Raw genomic sequence first — 22235 nt, forward strand, 5'->3', positions numbered from 1 at the left:
AGAGAGAGCTGCAGAGGAGCGAGAGCTGACCACCACTCCTTGGTGGTGCGGCGGTAACAGACAACTCAGAGAAACAGAACTCCGGCGACCTCAGAACTCCGGCTGTCGGAATACGACCGCTCAGCGACAGAACGGCGGCGGCTTCTAGGGTTTGGGATAAGGTCCGATGGTGTCTTGGTTTGGGTGAGCAGCAGTAGTGGTGGCATTTACTGATACCGCTTCCATTGTTATAGACATCTTCTCCGTCTTTGTTCTTTCCAATCGGTTTTGGAATCACATTCACATAGTCAAGAACAAAGCTGGACGAATAATAGCTTTTCAGCTTCAGAATGATACGCCCATTTTCGATTTTAGTTTCTTCAATTTGAAGTTTTAATTTTGCAATTTCATCAAGAAACATGTTTATTGATTTTTCTTTTTCCTCAAGAGTGTTTTGCAGTTTATTATTTAATTCTCTTCTTTGAAAATCACGATCTTCTGCCTCAGAATCAACTCTTTTCAGTTTATCATATGATTCATAAATTGATCTCGATTCGAAAGTGAGCATTTCATTCGTCATTCGAAATCTTTCATTTTCTGATTCACCCTTTCTTATATTTTCTTCCAAAAGATCAATTTTATCTTTAGAACCTTTGATTAATTTGTCTTTTAGAACAAGTTCGTCTTTCAACGAATCAATTTTCTGATTTGCTTCTTTCAAAGCTTTTTCTGTTTGGATGAGTTCATCAATTTTAGATTTCAAATCATTTTCTTTTTCAGTACAGATTTTGTACATATTTATGCAATGCCTGCACTTCTCATCAATGACTTACCATTTTCCACATTCTCATTTAAAGACCTAACCTGGTTGGATGACTCGGTAGACACGATTGAAGATTCTACCTTGTTTTGTTTGGCCATTAGCGCATTATCCGCCATCTTCCTCAGGTTTTCTGCTGTCAGCTCCTGCTTTACATCAATGATCTCTGGACCATTCTTAGCAGCATTCAACTTTGCCTCTTTTTCAGCTTTCTTTTTTCTCATAGCAGCAAGCACTTCTGCGTACTCTTCCTCGACAGTCGGAATCGTTTTGACTAGTGCGTCAAAATTGATTGTTGCTGGATTAGTTGCAATGTTCCCTTCTCGATCCAAGTAACACTATCGCTCCTCATCCCACCTGTTATAATCTATTGCATCTTTATAGATCATCTCAATCTCACCAAGCTTCTTCCTAGCAATATCATCTTCTCGGTTATATACCCACTTAGCAACAAATGCGCTCGGACCCTCATCAGGAATATACTTTCTCCAATCAAATCCCTCATCTTCCTGCGTGACAATCAACGCCCTGGTTTTGTCTTTGGATGAAGATCCCTCTTCAATATAAGGACGAGTGACTTTTGGAGGTTGTTCCCGATTGCGGTGGTAGATTGCTTTCTTGTAGTAATCCTCATTAAATGGGTTAGCACTGTCACTCACACTTTGGTTTTGGCATTCCCGCTTAAAATGCCCCTTTTGTTTGCATTTGAAGCATGTGACCTTTGACTTGTCGAAACCCAATTTGGTACTCGGACCACCCACACATTCATGACCTGTAATCTCCATAAACCTCTGAGCACGACGAATTACACTAGCCATGCACCAACGTATGTCGATTAATTCCATCTCTTCAGGATCAATTTGATCGTAATCCTCTTTTAACATCATTGGATTACCGATCTTTCCAGCTACCAAGCTTTCATAACTCTCGAGAACAAATGCAAGGAACACCATTTGCTGTTTAGCAGACTCTGCACTTTGACTCTGTGCATTGCTGAGGTTTACTGCTATGTTGCACTGAACTACATTGGTGTTGGGATTATTTTGATTATGTTGAACATTTGGTGTAGACTATGGTAGTTGTTGTACGCATTGTCTACGTTTAGTGTCTCGGAGATGACACTTGAAGCATTCTTCGGGTTGGACGTAGATGTAGATGTCGTGGTGTTGAAAGCATCGTAAAACGGATTCAAGAATTTGTCAGACATGATTGCAAGCACCTGAAAGGTCAAAGAAAGTCAAACTTGTTTGAATACAAAGTAAACACAACACTACTTGTCCGGATGGTCATGGTCCGGATGAGCAAATAACACTACAATCTCCGGATGAACTTGGTCCGGATGTACTAGTTTCTGGATGGACACAACAAGGAACTAATTCTATCCGGATGGACACTGTCCGGATGAACACTTTCGGATGAACTAAGTTCCGGATGAACAATAACAAAGCCTATACGTCCGGATGGATGTCTATCCATCCGGATGACCAAGAACACAAAGACAAACTTCAAGTAAGAAATAGTCTATCCGTCCGAATGGGCTAGCCTATCTGCCCGGATGGATGATAATGTCAGCATACATTGTTCGAAAGTTCATAGTTTTTCAATGATTTTGATGTGTTTTAGTACGAATTAAGTTCTGAAACTTTGTAGGATTAATCACTAACACATTACGCACGTTATGTCCATATTTTATGTAATTTTGTCCATGAATTCAGTGTTTAATTTGAGTTTTTCTATGAAAAGTTAAGAAAAGTGAGAAATGAGTAGAAAATGAGAATTGTAGATCAGAAATGGCAAGAATTTGATGCAGATCTCTGGTAACTCCTCTCCGAATCCGGCCTCCAATCTCTGATTCCACTTGTGAGGATCGGGAGTTCGGTTACTCGAACGCGCTCAGACCGGATTAGCAACACAGCCTCGTGCGGATTCCAAGAATGTAGTAGGAGAGAGAGAAACAACGCAGACACCATTTAAGATCATTCTCATTGATGATAAACTGCTATTACAAGTTCCGGAAAGAATTCGACAGGGCTTCGCCTAAGGTGCCAAGAGATCTCTATCAAATGAGGAACCAGGCACACCTATTTATAGGCAAAGCCCATCCGGGTGAAACACTATATTGCCCATCCGTCCGGATGGACTCCATCCGTCCGGATAGACTTACAAAACATCCTATCTTCAAGTTTCATCCCGGATATAACACAAAACATACTTTAAACTATACATAGACATCAAACATGTAAAACTAAGACTCGATACAGACGAAAGCTACAGACATATGCATCTACAATCTATACACTGAAAGAGGCAAGAACTTTACCCAATCACCCTTCTAACCCCTTTCCAGCAGTTAACGCGCTTTATATAGACCGTAAAGACACGAATGAGTGAATCAACAAAACATGAAGAAATGATTAATTAAAGTTCACCATCAATATAAAAAACTAGTTATTAAAGTCATTAATACAAACCCAAATAAAAAGTTACCAAAGCTAGGAAATCAAAAGTAATACATAAATGATTTTGTCTTCACCAAGTGATGTAAGTGATTAGCCAAGCATGGCCTTTGTTTGACAAAAACTCTTAGTATCGATCTTGGATTCCGAGACTATACACACACTCTAAGGATGGATGATGGATGATGGATGAAAGTGGTGGATAATGGTGGTGTTGTGGTGGTGGAATGGTGGCAGGTGTGCGAGAAGTGGTTTGCCAAGGGATGGTTTGCATATGAGCTAAGCACCTCCTTTTATGCTTGAAAATAGTAGCTTCACTCGGCCCCGTTCCTGGTTGGTACAGCCCCGTGTACTTCCCTTCTTTGTCTTCATTTAATGATGGTGTCAGCTCTTCTGCACACAAGACCCCGTGTGTCAACGACATGGCTCCTTGTCTTCTGTACTTGTTGTACGAACCCAGATTTTCAAATCTGAGAGTTGACCATGGCCCGTGCTTAGGGGACACGGCCCCGTGTCCTTTGTCGTTTTTTGTTTGTCTTTATTCTTTGGGATTCTTGAATGAGGGCACGGCCCATGCCCGGCTGGCATGACCCGTGCTTAGTTCTGGTATTGTTATTTTTGTCTTTGGGGTAAAGCTTGAAGGGTCGGTATAGTGTGCCAACTTCTTTTCTTCGTATTTATGTTGGTTTTCGCCGTTAATTTGTTCATTTTGTCTGTTTAAGCTCTTTTAATCCTGAAAACCAAAAGTAAACAAAGAAACACACTTTTTTCCAACATTAGTGCTAAAAAGGGTTGCTTTTATACCTCATTTGATATGATTTATATGTTGTATTATATGTATATCAAAATCCTAATCAAAGCATAAATTGTACTCATTGTAATAAGGTTGGACACAACATTGACAAATGTTTTGAGATTATTGGGTATCCTCCTAGATGAAAAATACATCTAATCAAGGAAAGATTCATGTTGTTAGTAATAATGTGGTTAGTAATTTTTCTGATGTTGATAAGAATAGTATATCAAGTTTAATTGCTGATCATGTGTTAAATTTGTTGGGGTTAATAAGTCAAAAGTTAGATGAAGGTTCTGTTAGCTGTAATATTTCAAATAGTTGGATATTATTTTACTAGTCTTACAAGATCTTTGAAAGATATGGGATGGATATGTGATTCTGGTGCTAATCATCATATGGTTATGAGTGATAAACACTTGATAAATCAAATGGATGTTTCTGAATATAAGTGAAAGATAATCATTCTAATGGAACAAGTGATTTGGTTACAAAAATAGGAGATATTAAACTAAATGATAAAGTGACTTTATATGAGGTGTTTGTAGTGCCAGGTTACTGTGTGAATCTCATATTTGTTCATAAACTTGCTAAAGATAGTAAAATTCCAGTGTTGTTTGATGAAAATACATGTTATCTTCAGGATTCATTAACAAAGAAAACCTTGGTGACTGGTAGTCAACATGATGGTTTATATTTTTGTGGTGAGTCTTTTGTGCATGCATGTTTTAGTTGTAACAGTGTTGATGTGACCAGTTTATGGCATACTAGGTTAGGTCATCCTTTAGAAGTTGTGTTAAAAGTTTTGAAAAATGACCTTAGTTTGAAAATTTTTGATAAAACTTTACCATGTGAAATTTGTCATAGGGCTAAACAACACAGAGAACGTTTTCCATTAAGTGATCATAAAACTAAACAACTAGGGGAACTTGTTAGTTTAGATGTTTGGGGTCCCTATAATGTCAAAAGCAAGGAAGGATGCAAATAAATTCTTACTGTGGTAGATGATTATACAAGGTCTGTGTGGGTTTATTTGATAAAGCATAAATATGAGGTTTTGAAATGTTAAAATTTTATAAATATGGTAAAAACTCAGTTTGAAAAACCTGTTAAAATTCTTATAAGTGATAATGGTACTGAATTTGTAAACAATAACTTTAAAGAATTTGTAAATAGGAATGGAATACTTCATCAAACAACCTGTGTTTACACCCCTCAACAAAATGGAATTGTTGAGAGGAAGCACTAACGTCTATTGAATGTTGCTAAGGCATTAATGTTTCAAAGCAATTTGCCCTTGAGTTTTTGGCCCGAGTGTATTCTGACTGCTACATGTTTGATAAATAAGACACCTTCTTCTGTTGTTGTTGGGGTCAGCGTATGAGTTGGTTCATGGTTTTAAGCCCTCTTTATCTCATCTTAGACTTTTTGGGTCTCTTTGATTTAGTACAGTGTTACATGATAATAATAAATTTGGTAGTCGGGCTAATAAATGTGTTTTAATTGGATACTCAAATGAAAAGAAATGATATAAACTCTGAAATTTGGAACAAAGAAGTATTATTATTTCAAGAGATGTAAGATTATTTTATGAGTCTATATTTCCTTTTAAAAGTACTGTTTGTGAAAATGGTTCTGAAATTCCTAATGGTTTAAATACTTTAAAATATGAACAAAGTGTTTTCGAAAGCTCTAAGGGTTTGGGTAATCCCAACTTGGAGGGATGCCATTGGAGGCCCTTAAAAGCCCTTACCATTGTAAACATGTGTCTTTAGGGTGCCATAAGCCCTTCCACAAGGGCTTTGTTTTTATTGCTTTTTGCATGTGGGTGGGTCCAAAGTAAAAGAAAAAATGTTTTATTAAAATATTGTGTGTAGTGGGTAGGTAATGAGGTGGAAATTAAGAAGAGTAAGGATATTTGTAGGGTTGGAGATGAAGTAAATGTTTTAAGGATTTGTAAAGATATGATGTGGCAGCGAAGGGTGCCTAAAGGCGCACGTAGCATTGGAGATAGTCTAAGTAGTTTATCTTTTCTCCCATTAATCTCTCTTTAATTAATTAGTCAAAAACACTACATCCTATAATATTAAAACTTATCCTACATATATCCTACAAATATCGAAATTCATCATACATTTATCCGACACTTTAATTCTACACACATCAAAATTTATCCTCTACCTTAAATTAATTTTTTTCTGAAAGAATATATATTTTGAGAAAGAGTTATTAGTTTAATATAGTTAACTAATTTAGAGGAATACAATAAATTAATAAATAATGTAAATTTACTTCCATATCATTACAATAACATTAAATACAAAAATTAGATGGAGCATTCTTATTGATTAAAGCTCATTATTTCTCTTCTTCTAAAACATTTTCGTCTCATTTGAATCCTTCATTATTTGTGTGTATATACAGGGGAGGGTTCAATTAAAAACCCATAATTAGAGGGGTATGTGTGCTCCACTAGTGATGGAATTCCATCACTCACAACATCTAATCAAGTTCCGCCACCTCATCGAGCTTCATTCCATCACTAGTTATGGATTTTAGTGGAAATGCCCACCACTAGTGATAGTTTTTTTTTATTTTTAAAGTATAATTAACAAACTAAAACAATCAAGATTTGTTACGTCCTGTTGCAAAAGCAACCAGATTTGCGAGAATAATCAAGAAACAGAGTTTCAAGATTTGTTTCTTCCTGTTGTAAAATCAACCAGATTTGGTCATTGTTTTTTATAAAAATCAAAACTTTATTCAAACAAAACAATCACAGAGTTTCCTCTTTTCCTCTGTTTCCAGATTTGTTCAACAAAATTATCAAAAACCCAAATTAAAACAATCATATGTTTCCGAAAACTTTGATGAAAACTTTATTCAAACAAAATAATCCTCAGTTTCCGAAAACTTTGATGAAATTTGAGCCAATTTTACTTGTACATGAAGATGTCTCTGTTGACCAAGTGATTTTTTGCAAAGAAAACAGGCATCCAAGAAATGAGGTTGTTGTTCTTCAAACCTTCACGCGTCATGGTGGCCACGAGTTATACGATTCACGTGTTTTTGAATTTGCCGGTGGCGGTGTATCACACTAGTTCACGCGTGATGGTTGCTTCATAATGTGATGCCCCGGGTGCCCTTAGTGAGATAACTAGAAAACTCCTCATTAATGAAAGGAATGTGTAAGACCCTTATCACACTTTGACCCAAAACGACGCAGCGGAAAATGAACTGTAAAATTTCTTTCTTTTAACTGCTCTGACACACTTGAATACTGTTTAGGTCAACCCTTTTAACATAAATACATCATTAATCATTTATTTAATGTAACTATGTTAACAAATAGTTAAAAATAATGTGACCGCTTTCCGGTACAATCCATGATCTTCAACTCGACCTTCGTTCACTTGTCCATCATGAATATCTGACTAACCTGCGGTCACCATATATAACCAACACGTTAGTGCATGGTGACATCATATATAATTCAAAACATATACTTAAAAGGCTATATCACATTCTAATTATATAAGGTATTCCATTGAACCATCCTCTCAATTTTATTTACTCGAGTCCGACATCAATTCCTCGAGAGTCCGACGTTCCCATACCTACACTTCATTTCCTTCTCAATAGTAACATGGTTAGGAATACGTAATCGCAAACATGTTGAAAGCCCACATCTTCACATATACGTATACCAGTGATCTACAATCATTAGATTACAACACACGTATACACATTCATATATCCAAGTACATTCATACGTATCCCATTCATATGTGCGTACATACAAGTTCACACTACTTACACACGCTGCAGTTCCATATCTACATACATGCATACAAGTCACATTCACTTATTTGTATTCAAATATCAAACTTTGAACGTTGCAAGCATCTAAAATTGAGCCTTAACTACAAACATATCAATAAAATTCGATGCAGTTACAAATAAACATAACCGACTAACTTCCAACAAACATGATGAACATTCCATTAACATGACGAGCGTTTCATTAACATGATGAACATTCCATTAACATGATGAACGTTCCATTAACATGATGAACATTCCATTAACGTGATGAACATTTCATTAACATGATGAACCTTCGATTAACATGATGGACATTCCATTAACATGATGAACATTCTATTAACATGATGAACATTCCATTAACATGATGAACATTCTATTAACATGATGAACATTCCATTAACATGATGAACATTCTATTAACATGATGAACATTCCATTAACATGATGAACATTCCATTAACATGATGAATATTCCATTAACATGATGAACATTTCAGTAACATAATGAACATTTCCGTAACATGATGAACATTTCAGTAACACGATGAACATTTCAGTAACATGATGAACATTTCAGTAACATGATGAACATTCCATTAACATCATGAACATTCCATTAACATCATGAACATTCCATTAACGTTATGAGACTATCATCTTAATTTACATTAAGGATAGACGAAGTTCATATGAACTTACCTTGGTACTTACCCTTACCCGTAACTTCTTACATGGTTCCCTATATACAACATACCAAACTTCATTTATAAAATAAGAAGTGATTCCGGAAACCACTTACCTTTAGCATCCATGTTCATGCTTGCCTCCTTGCTTCCTCTTGACCCAAAAGCCATCCATGCTTGAGTCAATTGATAAGATTTCCATCCTTACATATCATTCCGTTCACAACATTGTTAACTTATGTGAGCATACATACAAACATTCATTTTCTTTCCATTCATACAATAATCGACTTTCGTTAGTCAAATGTCGTATAAACAAGACATATACTAATAGTCATCTCGTTTCGAATCCACACAACTCAACTATCATCATGCATAACACATAAATCATCTAGCACATAACACATTGACTCTCTACTCTAACAATTGTGTCCAAGGGTCATTCCATGAGATTCATACATTGTTGACTTTTAGAAAGTCAACTGTCTTACATACACACTTTTGATTTATGAACATGTATTCATCTTAACATGGTTGACCATTGTATTAACATCCTATGCATTTCATACTTGTATTGTATGACATATACAATTACATGATCACCTCATTATATACACATACACATTCACATACACATACTTTCACATGCTAATGCTTTGTGATTACACAATTGGCAATGTCATCCATGGTAACTAGTATAACATAACTCCAACATTATTCATGTTAGTTTACTATTAATTACATCATTTTCATTCATATTTATCAAGTTCTTTCATATAATCTCATATTCTAACTTCACCTAGACATTTCATCAAACACTTGGCGTGCGTACTACTATCTAAGCATAATGTACCACCCATTCATACTTTATTACCTATTTTTTGCTTTCATTCATCATATTCAACTAATTCCACATAACTTTCATTCTAATCATATCCATTTAACAATAATCTACAACACCAAGCTTCATACATATCAAAACTATACTCAATTTAGCACATGCAATATCATCATCTTCATAACATTACTTCCACAAGTGGGTTTTCATTAAAATATCAAAGTAATCCAAAATTCGAGCATGATTCATGTTTTATGAGATGATTTTAATTCATTATCATTCTAATTTCACATAAACTCACGGATTGAACACAACCCATTTCATCAATAATTACCGAATCATAAATTGTAGCATACCTTATGCTTAGCAAGTAGAGGTGATTAAAGATTGATGTTCATGTACTAGATCAACCATCAGTTGCTCCATTAATTTGCTAAATTTATGGTTAGGTTTTAGAGGGTGTTCTTCCCTCTTTTTCTCCATATCACGTAACACACACATACACACACAAAATTCTGTATTTTGTTTTCTTTTTAATTAGAACTCCACCCCAAAATCTTCACCTTTAGTCCCTCTTGTTTGATACTAAAACATAATTGGCACAACTTTCCTTCTTTAATAGTTTTTGCCATACAATTAACTAGGTTACATAGCCTAGTTATTTATTTCATGATATATCATATAGGAACATATGATGAATATAAACATTCGAATTTTTGGGGCGTTACAGAATGAGGCTTTTAGTGAAGGAGGGGTAACCTCATTTGTGACTTTTTTTCACCTTTGTCTTCATGTCAAGGTTACATATTCTTATTCTGATTGATTTTCAATTTTGTAGAGATCTTGATATAATGTTGTTTTCAAAATTTTAATGTATAAAAGAGATAGATATCGTATGTGGAGGAGAGAGGAACATATGAGAGAGATATGAGAGAATGTATGAGAGAGGTAGAAAATCACTGGATGAATTGTTGTAATGTGCATTCATGCACGAGTTAGATGTACTATTGTAATTTACTTTGACACACAAGTTTATACATGTGTTTTGACGCACAAACATGTATATAATTATGTCTTGATTTAGTTACACTCTTATGATTTGTAGGTCAACATAGGGCAATGTTTTAGGTCATGTTACAAGTACTAAGTGTCCAATGTAACTCTTTATTCTAAGGACTTGGTGGCTAATGTACATTGTATGGCGGCCTAGTCTCCATTTTAATTTTTTATAGTACATTGTATGTCAAACAAGTAACAATAATGCATATACATTATGGGTTTTGATGCACGAGATATAACAGACTACATGCCACAATCTTTCCGGTCGCTTGGTGAAATAGACATATCTGTAAAGATGCGGACTACATGCATTTGGGCAGAAAGACCGTATGAAGCTTCACTGTTCACTGGGATTGGCTATCGGTTGCAAAATGCCTTTTGCGAAAAATTTGTGACCGACAAGGCAGTCGCAATACACCTCCATCGCTAATGCAATTTTGTGACCGAAGTTGCGTCTGACATGCAGTCGCAACTTGCGATAGAATTGCGAACGCTTTAAACGGTCACAACTTTTACAATCTTATAATTTAATTTTTATTAGTTATTTCAATGATATATGTGACCGAAACAAGGCGGTCACAAAATATGTGACTGTTTTGCAACCAAATCTAGGTTGGTCATTAATTTTGCAAATATTATAATTTCCGCCGCAAATTTAGCGAGCATTTTTATAGTCGTAATTGTTTAGTCTTCTAGTAATGAATATGTGTAAATATTCCTAAGTAATTATAATCACAAAATTGTATAACTCATTGGAAATATGAATATAAAACACATCGACATGTAATGTTTCCTACATAATTGTGTCAATTTGTCATAAATGGGAATTTTGAGAACATTTAAGGCATGCCCATGTATTTCTATTGATGTAGTCACAACATGCTTTGTTAGAAATGTGAAACTTGTTGAACACATGTAATATATGTTCACAGTGTCATGTTATTTGTTTAAAGAAAAACGAGATTTGGGCTAGCAGAAAATACACACCTATGCATTTTCTAATCATATATTTGTATGTTATTTTATTGTTAAGGGTTAATTTTTGAGTAAATTACTATTTTGGCCTATGCAGTTTACTCAGTTTAACCATTTTATCCTATAAAGATTCTTTTAACAAAGTGTTGCGCCATTAAGTGTTGCGTCATCAAGTGCTGAGCTAGTAAGAGGTCTGGTTGGGTAAAAGACTCTGAACGAGTAAATGCTAACTAGTAAGAGTACAACGATGTGGTGGTGGTTGGTCTGGAGGAAGCAATGGTGGGTCGAGGAGGCGGTGAATGAGTGGTCGGGTGAGAATTATGAACACAAGTGTAGAGATAAAAAGGGTGAAATTTTTATTCGGCATAATTTTGAAACTTAATGGATAATTAAAAGTCTTGCTGCCTGATTCATATGTGTCCTTCTACTGAAACAAACACAGTTAATGCTGATTGATTCAGAGATTGTATTTTAATGGAATCATTAAGAGGCCGTCAAACAGCCCTAACTCTATTACTTTTTTTTCCTGTTAAATGTAAGGGTATTTTAGTACTTTTGTACCTCAGATATTGTTTATATAAATTATAAAGTTGTTTTTAATATTTAAGAGATGATTTATATAATTAATCAAATTAACGAAAAACCCAACAACAATCTCTTTCTTTGTCGCGACCCTCGACCCCACCCTGGGAGCGGGTGCCGCGAGAGTGACTGGTGGTATCGGTGTTTATTAAATTTGCAGCGGAATTAAATCATCAGGACCGTAGTTAGGAAATAATTTCAGAGTTTGCAAACACCAAACGATTATATTAAACAAATGGGCTAAAACACATATTTCATTTAAATTGTATTTATAGTGATAAACCCTAATTGCTAAAAACATAAACTTCTTCTTTTAGTTCGGTAACTTATAGCTACTTTATTTAAGCCTTTAGTACTCCATAGCTGGCTTCTAATAGCTTCACATCAAGTTACCTAAAACACATTTTAAAAATATTTTATCAGCAAGAAATACTGGCGAGTACATTCCATTTAAAAAAACACATTGTTATAACTTTACACAGCATCAAGTGTTTTTACATTTGTTTATATCTACCAATAACTTATCCAGTATTTGTCACGTTGGCAGTTACAATGACTGTGGTCATATTACTATTGGCTAACTCTTTGTGGAATAGCAACGCTTGAATAGTAGTGTATACAAAACCCCACATACTGGCAGTAATTGTAGAATACAAAAACATAATCACTATAAGTATAACTGATAAACATTTAGGGTTTTGTAAAATAATTTGGTAAAAAGAGAGAATGACTCACTTTGTAAACTTAGGTTTTTATATATGCTTCCTGGAAATATTTTCTGATGATATTCTTGAGTTCCTATTAAAAATTCCAAGCCTTCGGTGCTCTCCAGCTGGCTTTTATTGGCTTTCACATTTTGTTACCTGAAACACGTTTTTAAAAACATTTTATCAGCAAGAAATACTGGCAAGTACATTCCATTTTGTAAAGCATCAGTTGTTACACATTACAATATTAAGGGTGATTACAATGTTTATATCTACACAATTACTCATTCAGTACGTGTCACTCGACAGATCTGTGACTATGGTCATATCACACATTGGACCCCGTGCCCAATTCTGAAGGTTATCAAGTACTGTATACAAACCCCATAATACTGGCAGCAATTGTAGAATTACAAAGACTTAATCACTGTAATTGTATTTGAAAACATTTGAACTTTTGGTAAAACAATTTGACTCACAAAAAGTATTTATAAAAGAAGAATATACTCACATTGTTGACTTAGGTGATACTACTATAGCTTCCTGGTGATTCTCCTGGTTATTATATATTAAAATTAAACAATGCACAAGTGTTAGTAAAATAACCCAAATCACATTAACTGTACAACTCGAGACAGAACTCCAATGACTAAGTCAGGCAGAGCCTTGACATGCATTACGGAGTCCTAGATCAATCGGGTGTAACACGAGATAGAACTCCAACGACTGAGTCAGGAAGAGCCTTGACATGCGTTACGGAGCCCTAGATCGATCGTGTAGGGTAACAGCAGGGTTATAATACTTACAACGAGGCAGAGCTTCGCTTTATTGGGTTATAATATCTCGGTTATAATAATAACTATTAGAAAGTTGAGAGAGAATTCGATTTTTAGCGGATTTCAAATGAGCTCGTTGACCTCTATTTATAGGCCTGAAGTATGGCGGCTCGCGGCCCGCGTAAACATCTTCTAACTCTCTCGCGGCCCGCTTGAGAGTAGGATAGGTCTTAGGCTTGGCTAGTCTGCGAACCTAGCCTTTCCACGTGTTGACACGTGGCGGCATGGGTGTCCGGCAAGCAACCAGGCCAGTCGCGGCCCGCGACCAAAGTAGCTAAGGGAGTCGCGCCCCACGAGCGACTCCCAAATTTTGTTTTTCTTGTTTTTTTATAAATATTAAGGTATTCTGGGTTCATTTCTAGCATACGGGGTATATAAGGAACGTTTTAGGGTCACATTAAGGGTTCTAGGTAGGTTGTTATAACATCGAATCCGGCTAGATCCATTGGTAACAGATTAACAATAAATTTATGGCTTAAAATTTCTATCTTTCCTTCCTGAAGGATTTCACTTATTTTGATAGAATTTCCATTTGTCGTCTCCACCAGACAATCTTGGTGAAGTTTAGTTAATGGTTGATGGAGAAGTTTGAAGAAAGAAGTATTTATAAAACTTTGGTTTGCACCAGAGACAAATAATACTTTAGCATAAACATCATTAACTAAAAACGTACCGGCAATCACATCAGGGATCATCTTAGCTTCTTCGGCTGTCAGCACAAATGCTCTTGCATTCTTTTGGGTCCTTCTGTCGTCTTTGCTTTGTTGGTTGCTGCTGAAGCTAGTTTTTGGCCGTTTGGTCGGATATGACCTGTCTCTCCGCAATTATAACATATTCTGGTACTGGCTTTGTTCCTACATTCTTCTTCATTGTGTCCTGATTTCTTGCTTCATTTTGCATGACTTACAGTATGGTGAAGAAGATGAACCTGTTCCTTTCCAACAATAGGCATTACCCGAACGTAGTTCCTGAGTAATCCTTTGAGCTAAATTCTTTTTCTGGTTTTCTTCTTGCGTACGTACCAATCCATCTGTCAGAGTGTTAGCAAGTTCCACTGCTTCTTCTATTGTTTGTGGTCTAGCTGTCTTGACTATATCTCTGATCTCACTGATTAATCCTTAGATATAACGGGAGAATAATACTGGCTCTAGCGAGGCTAGTGTTGGTACTATCCTAGCATATTCGAAGAATTTTGTAGTAAATTCCCTGCAATTTACCCCAATCATTCTATGGTTACGGAATTTATTAGCAATCTGTTCCTTTTCATGAGGACGACAAAATTTTCTTTCAACTATTTCCTTAAAGTTGTTCCATTCCATATTGTAAACCACGTCACTTCCCCTTGATTGTAGAATGGTATTCCACCATTCTAAAGCTTCATCTTTGAAAATATTAGAAGCATACATGATTTTATCCTCATCTGCACACTTACTTATTTTTAAAACTGCTTCAGTCTTTTCTATCCAGCGTAAAGCTGAAATGGCTGCTTCGTTACCTGAGAATTCTATTGGTTTGCATGATAAGAATTCCTTGTAAGCACAACCATTTGAGATGGTTCTATTTCTTTTTGGAATTGGAGCTTTGATAAGAAGTCCGTGATCTCTATTCACGCTATGACTTGGCTCGTCGTGAGTACGTTTACTAATGATTATGGTATTATTATTTTCTACCACCTTATTACGAGTGTCAATAATAAAGGGCATGGCATCTATGATTCCTTGAGCTACTATGTGTTCTATAGCACTCTTATCCACTTGGTTCTCATTATCATTATTATTCTGGATTTCCTGATTTACTTCATTTGACATATGAATTGTAAACATTATCAGGTATTAAGATCACATAATAAATTAAACAAATAAATACTCAAGCACATTGAATCAAAATCGTCGAGCATTGAGACTTTTATTCTTTTTCATATAATACGCATCAAGTATAAACAACTGAAATTCTAAAGGTTAGTAATTATGCATCGTTATATATTTATATACACGATATATATATATATATATATATATTACATATTTGTAGTGGGTTTTTTATCGAATTAAAAGAAAAATACGTATCTATATGTAGTATATTAGGCAGTGGTTTTCTAGTATTGCATCTCTCTCTCGTCATATTTCAAGAAGAGATTCTCTCCGATACGGCGTATCCTATTTCCTTCCTCAATCAGATCTTCACCATAGTGACGAAGTTTGGCTACGTTTTCCTGACTCATGGGTGGCATTTGGGCTGGTATGGGCTCGTTGTAAACTGGTTCGGGTTCGCCGTATGGCATGTAGGGATAGGGGTCATTCATCATATCTTGAAACGCCCAGTCATTAGTCCACCATTGTTCTAGTGGGTTTGGTGCTGGTAATCTGGGTATTTCGTTTAGTATAAAAGCTGGGATTGGTAATTGATTTTCTTGGTTTGGTTCTAGGTACATTGGTACGGGTGCTATGGGTTGCTCAGGGTATGAGGATAATAGTTGTGGTTCAGGTGCTACTACACAGTTACGATCAAGAATATTTCTGTGGTTTGAAACATATTAAGATTGGCTAGTCTCCTATCCAGTTCCTCCCATAGAGGTAAAGTTATCCTTCAGCTTTGGTTATTGTGGCTTGTTGGATTTTCCTTATTCTTTTTCTCCTTTCCCTTTTCTCTGTACTAAACCATCATTTTTTCTTAGGTGGAAAGGCTTCCTCGGATTTGGCCCTAAAGACAAAAGGTTCCTCGGAACCAGCTACGTATCCAGATGCTAACTCGGATGGTCCTTCATCAATTGGAGAGTGGGACAGGTGACGATAAGCGTCGAATGTATTCTGATCACTCATACTGTGAACTCAAAAATTGTCAAAATAACATAAAATCATACAATAGATATTAAGATTTATTTACAACGAGTAACACAGAAGTTATTTAAATTTCCTAACATATTTGTTTAAAATTTAGGTATTAAAAGAACACCTAAATGGTTTAAACCAGTGGCTCTGATACCACCTTCTGTTGCAGCCCCCGACCCCACCCTGGGAGCGGGTGCCGCGAGAGCGACTGGTGGTATCGGTGTTTATTAAATTTGTAGCAGAATTAAATCATCAAGATCATGGTTAGGAAATAATTTTAGAGTTTGCAAACACCAAACGTTTATACTTAACAAATGGGCTAAAACCCATATTTCATTTAAATTGTATTTATAGGGATAAACCCTAATTGCTGAAAACATAAACTTCTTCTTTTATGTAGGTAACTTATAGCCACTTTATTTAAGCCTTCATTGCTCAATAGCTGGCTTCTAATAGTTTCACATCAAGTTACCTGAAACGCGTTTTAAAAATATTTTATCAGCAAGAAATACTGGCGAGTACATCCCATTTAAAAAAACACATTGTTTTAACTTTATAGCATCGGGTGTTTTTACATTTATTTATATCTACCAATAACTTATTCAGTATTTGTCACGTTGGTAGTTACAATGACTGTGGTCATATTACTATTGGCTAACTCTTTGTGCAATAGCAACACTTGAATAGTAGTGTATACAAAACCCTACATACTGGCAGTAATTGTAGAATACAAAAAGTTAATCACTGTAAGTATAACTGATAAACATTTAGGGTTTTGTAAAATAATTTGGTAAAAAGAGAGAATGACTCACTTTGTAAACTTAGGTTTTTCTATATGCTTCCTGGAAATACTTTCTGATGATATTCTTGAGTTCCTATTAAATATATACAATGCACGCGTCTTAGTATTGTCACACCCCCAAAATACCACATACAAAAACTCCGCGAGGCGTGTGACGTACCCGGATCCAGCCACCAATCACATTGAACTAATAACAAAATATTATATAAAAGTTCTCATTTATTAAGATATAGCGTTCTCAAAACATAACTTAAAGCTTAACATGTTGAGTGGAAGCATAATGTAAATCATTGTTCAAGTGTTCAAAAGTTAAATGTATGAAACCAGTAGACTTGTCACGTGTTTCCAAGTTTCTTGATCCATGACCACTCCAACAATTCCAGACAGCAAGTTCCATATCCAATAATCTAACGACCTGCGAGCATGCAACAAGTGTATCAGCACAAAGCTGGCGAGTTCACAGTTTTGTAAAAACGTTAGTTGCCAAGTATTTAGTTCAGTTTAAAACAATGTTGATAATAACTCGATACCGCAAGATGGGGTCAGTTTGTTTGCCCATCCCCAATGCCCTATCAACATTGGTCATGATTCTAAGGTCATTAGTTCAACCCCGTCCTCTCATTAGTTCAAGACATGAGCCAAACGATTTTTGCATCGCCTGCCACAAATCGGATATGAAAGACGGATCATGATCAGAGATGATAGAGGTTGGCACCCCGTGCCTAGAAACCACCTCTTTCAAATATATCCCAGCAAGCTGCGAATACTTGTCTGTTTCCTTGATCGCAAGGAAGTGCGCAGATTTCGTCAGACGGTCAACGATCACCCAAATGGTATCATTTCCATTTTGAGTTCTTGGCAGTCTGGTGACGAAGTCCATAGCAATTTGTTTCCATTTCCAGATGGGTATTTTTGGTTACTGAAGCAATCCAGATGGTTTCTGGTATTCCACCTTGACCTTCGCACAAGTCAAGCATTTACTCACATACGTCGCTATGTGGGCTTTCACTTTGGCCACCAGTATAAGAGTTGTAGATCCCGATACATCATATTAGGACCCGGATGAATAGAGTATCTAGACTTGTGTGCTTCGTCCATCACAAGCTCTCTAAGGTTTTCATATAAAGGGACCCATATTCGCTCTATGAAATAGCGAATATCGTCAGATCTTTCCACGAGTTGTTTCTCCAAGCCTCGCATGGCTTTAGCTTTAAGGTTCTCGTCTTTCAATGCTTCAGCTTGGGCAGAGCGAATCTGGTCAGGTTGGTTAGACTTGATGGTGAGCTGAAAAGCTTGAACACGTTTAGGTTTCGTCTCCTTGCGACTAAGGACATTAGCTACAACGTTAGCCTTCCCTGGATGATACTTGATCGCACAATCATAATCGTTTAAGAGTTCCACCCAGCAACGCTGTCGCATGTTGAACTCCTTCTGGTTAAAGATATGCTGGAGGCTCTTATAGTCGGTATAAATAATGCATTTAGTACCGTATAAGTAATGCCTCCAGATTTTCAGCGTAAAAACTATGGCCCCCAACTCCAAGTCATGAGTCGTGTAATTCTTCTCATGACCCTTCAACTGTCGAGAAGCGTAAGCTATCACTTTCTCGCGTTGCATTAACACGCAACCGAGACCTTGAATAGAAGCATCACAGTACACCACGAAATCTTTGGTACCCTCAGGTAAGGACAAGATTGGTGCACTGCAGAGTTTCTGTTTCAAAAGCTGAAAAGCGCCTTCTTGTTTTGTTCCCCAAGAGTATACAACCCCTTTCTGTGTCAACGCGGTAAGAGGTTGAGCGATCCTCGAGAAATCTTTAATAAATCTGCGGTAGTATCTAGTGAGACCAAGAAATTGTCGTACCTCCGAAGGATTCTTCGGTGCCGCCCAATTTCTGATAGCATCGATCTTAGCGGGATCCACATATATTCCAAATTCGTTAACAATGTGGCCAAGGAAGTGTACTTCTCGAATCCAGAGGTCGCACTTAGAAAACTTTGCGTAGAGTTGCTCCTGTTAGTGCATGCATCTGTCGACTTCGTCTTGTATCGAGTCTTAGGCTAGATAGATTAGATCAGGGCACGGTTTACGAGAAAATAGGAGAGTTTTATGTTTTAGAGGGTGATTCCGCTTGAAAGTGGTAGGTGCTCTTTCAAGCGAAATCAGAAATCTTAATTCTGCTTGAGATGTCAGTTGTGGGTTTTCGCTTGAACTGATGGTTCCGCTTGAGCATGTTCAAGCGGAATAAGAGTAGTATATATATGGGTCCAAGCGAAATCATTGTAACAGTTCTTGAATTCCATACCGAGGTGCTGCCGGTGTGAGATTTGGATGTAATCAGTGTAAAATCAATACAACAAGTGTTTAAAGTGAATTGCTAGCTGTTTCTACCTTTGTTTCTTAGTTTCCGCCTCTGAAACAAAGTAAAACTCCTCTGAACGACTCGTTCGGGTCACACACACGATCCTACAAGTGGTATCAGAGCTCAGGAGGAGGAGTTCTATATGATTCAGCTGGAAAATCTCTGTTTTTCTACTCTTTCTTTCAAAATTTCAAGATTTCACGGTTAAAATCTGTTCAAATTTTCACGGACTGTTTAAAACTACAAACTAACAAACCCTTGAAAGTTACAAGTTAAAATTCGGACTAAAAATGGACAAAATATGCCTTCGAAGTGGTTCCGCTTGAACGGACCATCTTGTAATTCCGCTCGAAATTGATTGTTTTGATTGAAAATTTCAAGCGAAATCAACATTTCACTTGAAAGATCTGTGATTCCGCTCCTAAGGTCCTATTCTGCTTGAAAGCATTTCAAGCGAAATCTGTGATATTACTTGAGACCTAATTCCGCTCGAAGTTTCATTCTTATTCCAATTGAAATTCAAGCGAAATCTGAGATTTTGCTTGAACTTACTGATTTCGCTTGAAGGTTGTTCTGTTTGCAGGTATTCCACTTGAAAAGAATAACTTGGTATTCCGCTTGAACCTGTTTTGGGTTATTTCGCTTGAATCTGATTTGTATCATGGGTGACAATTTTTACAACGCGTTCGCCACATCTTCGGTTACTCCGGCTTCCATTGCTCAAAACATGAACCTGGAAAATGAAACCGAAACTACTCAAAAACCCCCGAAACTAATGAGCATCGAAGAATATTATGGATGGAAGGATCGCTTTGAAAACTGGGTTCAAGCTAACCATCTTAGATCATCGGAGTGCATTTTGAAGAGATATGTTCTACCACGGACTGAGCTGGAAGTTATTAAAGAAATCTCAGAATTCAATGATAAAGAACGAGAGATGTATAGAGCTGAAAAGATGATGATCAGTCTACTTCAGCAAGCCATCAAAGAAGACATCTTCATATTGCTTCAACACGACAAAACTTCAAAATCAATTTGGGATGCTCTTAGAGTCAAGTTTGAGGGTAGTGAACACATGATTAAAAGCAAGAAAGCACTGCTCAAGAAAGAATTTGATCTATTTACAAGTTTGCCCGGTGAAGATACTAAGAAGCTTATTGGACGATATTGCCACTTAGTGCGATCCATGTCGATGCTTAGTATAACTAAAGATCGTGAAGAGTGGGTAGACAAGTTAGCTGACGCTTTACCGCAAAAGGAATGGGGTACCTACTTGATGATTCTGAAGAATACTGGGGTGTATGATGGGTTAACTATTTCTCAGTTTATTGAGAAGATTGAGGGTCATGATCTGGAACAGCAGAAGATTGCAAGGATGAATAGTCCAAGTGGTCAACAGGATGTGAAAATGTACTACAAAGGCAGTGTTCCAGAAATTGAAAGAAGCCCGAAAATACAAACTGCGTTTAGTGCTGGGGATTCAACGGAAAAAGTTGATCAGAGTTCAACCAAAAGCAGTGGTTTCTCTTCATACCCGAGTGTTAATCCAAAAGATACAACATCAAGTTTTCATTCACAAAGTACGAAAAGTGGAAGTGGTTATGTGATACAATGCAACATTGCCTTGAATCTTCCAGATGGACAAAGCTTTTCTGAAGAAGTTGCGAAAGATCATATAGCTTTACTTGGTTCTGTGTTATTATCCTATGAAGGTTTGGTCGCATGGAGGATCAGGAATCCTATGCTAACAAAGGAGGATTACGATCAGATAGACGCCGAAGAAATGGAACTCATGGACATCAAATGGTGTTTAGCTAGTGTCCTTAGACGAGCTGAAAAATTCAAGCTGATTACTGGGAGAAATGACTTTCTTGATGCACACGTTTCTACTTTAGGTTTTGACAAATCTAAAGTTACTTGTTTTCGATGCAGGGAGAAAGGTCATTTCAAAAGAGAATGCAAGAACAGAGAAGCAAGTGATGAAAAGAATCCTTTTGGAAAAGATGACTACTACTACTACCGGAAAGCCATTTATCAACAAGTTGGTCAGCAACAACATCAAGAACCACAGGTGGCTCATGGTAGAAAAGTGATCGAGGATTAAAAGAGAGCATGTTTGGTAGATTTTAACTGGAACAAATACATATCACTCGAAAGCAAAGTATGCTTAGTCAATCAGGATGACGAAAGATTACCTGAAGGCTTTAGCTGGGATATGTTTGTAGATGAAAAAGGAGAATTCAAAGCGTTTATTGCTAAGATTGTAAACGAACAAGATATGTTTGCCACATGGATGAAATCTATTGGTGAAACTGTGAAGAATGTGGAGGAAGAGTCTGTTGTATCTGATGAAAGCTCATAGAGTACAGATGAAAGTTCACAAAGTGATGCGAGTTCAGAAAAAGAAGTTGTTTTTGATCAAACACCATCTGATTCTGGTTCTTCAGATGAGAATTCTAAAAAGTCAATCAAGTTTGATCAATCACCAACTGACGAAAGCAGTGATGATGAAGAAGAACGACATATTAATGTTGCAAAATCCCATCTTTCTCCTGAAAGTTTTCATTTTTATTTTGCAGATCGCTTGGAGAAGCTTAAAGAGAAACAAGCTGCAAAAGAACAAAAGAAAATGAAGTCTGAAAGTAATACTGAAAAGGATGAGATTGTTCGAAATGAAGAAGTTAAAG

At 36.5% G+C, this 22235-nt stretch overlaps 1 long non-coding RNA gene across 1 annotated transcript; it reads right to left on the reverse strand.

Moving 5' to 3' along the window:
- Positions 1–7281: 7281 nt before the first annotated feature.
- LOC110904438 lies at positions 7282–11087 on the reverse strand. The gene is made up of 3 exons (XR_002572528.2): positions 9754–11087; positions 8676–8762; positions 7282–7487 (listed from the first exon to the last, which is right to left on the reverse strand). It is a non-coding gene; the product is annotated as an uncharacterized LOC110904438 (long non-coding RNA).
- Positions 11088–22235: the final 11148 nt, after the last annotated feature.

This window comes from Helianthus annuus, chromosome 2 (assembly GCF_002127325.2).
Source record: "Helianthus annuus cultivar XRQ/B chromosome 2, HanXRQr2.0-SUNRISE, whole genome shotgun sequence".
Classification (NCBI taxonomy): domain Eukaryota; kingdom Viridiplantae; phylum Streptophyta; class Magnoliopsida; order Asterales; family Asteraceae; genus Helianthus; species Helianthus annuus.